This window comes from Salvelinus sp. IW2-2015, unplaced genomic scaffold (genome assembly GCF_002910315.2).
Source record: "Salvelinus sp. IW2-2015 unplaced genomic scaffold, ASM291031v2 Un_scaffold4062, whole genome shotgun sequence".
Classification (NCBI taxonomy): domain Eukaryota; kingdom Metazoa; phylum Chordata; class Actinopteri; order Salmoniformes; family Salmonidae; genus Salvelinus; species Salvelinus sp. IW2-2015.
The window spans coordinates 4,203-4,844 of NW_019945334.1; positions in this window are offsets into that span (position 1 = coordinate 4,203).

Below are 642 nucleotides of genomic sequence, written 5' to 3' on the forward strand. Positions count from 1 at the left end.
CTACATAGACAGTCTACATAAGAGTCTCAAAGAGCGTAAATGAGGCTATTCTTCTCTGTTAAAGTTAACTGTATTACTATATATGATGCGCGTGTTTTTCAAATGCCACTGGTATGTTTATTCATAACAGCAGCGGCACCCCAGAAACCCTATTAGACGATCTCCTCAGTGTTGCATTCCTTTTGTAGGATGGAAAAATCACTTCACTTCACTCTTTTGTCCTCCTGTCATCAGGATTTGAGACAATCTGGTTGAGGTTTATTTTTTTTAAGTAACTGAAGCGTCAATCGTGGCTGTTAGTTCAAAGTCAAAGACACCGAGAGAACAAAGGTAAGAACACTTAGAAAAATACATTCAAATATAGCAAGAAAGTCTGAGAGTAGAAAATGTTGATCAACACACACACGTAAATCTTTGAATGTGCTCGAAAATGCAAAATGCAATGCAATATAACACATGTAACAATGTTTTGACTTGTCTCTCTATCGGTTTTTGATATAGTCAAGTGACAAAGCTGAAAAGATCAAGCCCGATACTCTCTCTGTCCGCCTTCATGTGGTTAAAGAGAGTGTTGAGACTGTCTTGTGTAGTTGGTGTGTGTGTGTGTGTGTGTGTGTGTGTGTGTGTGTGTGGGTGGGGGGG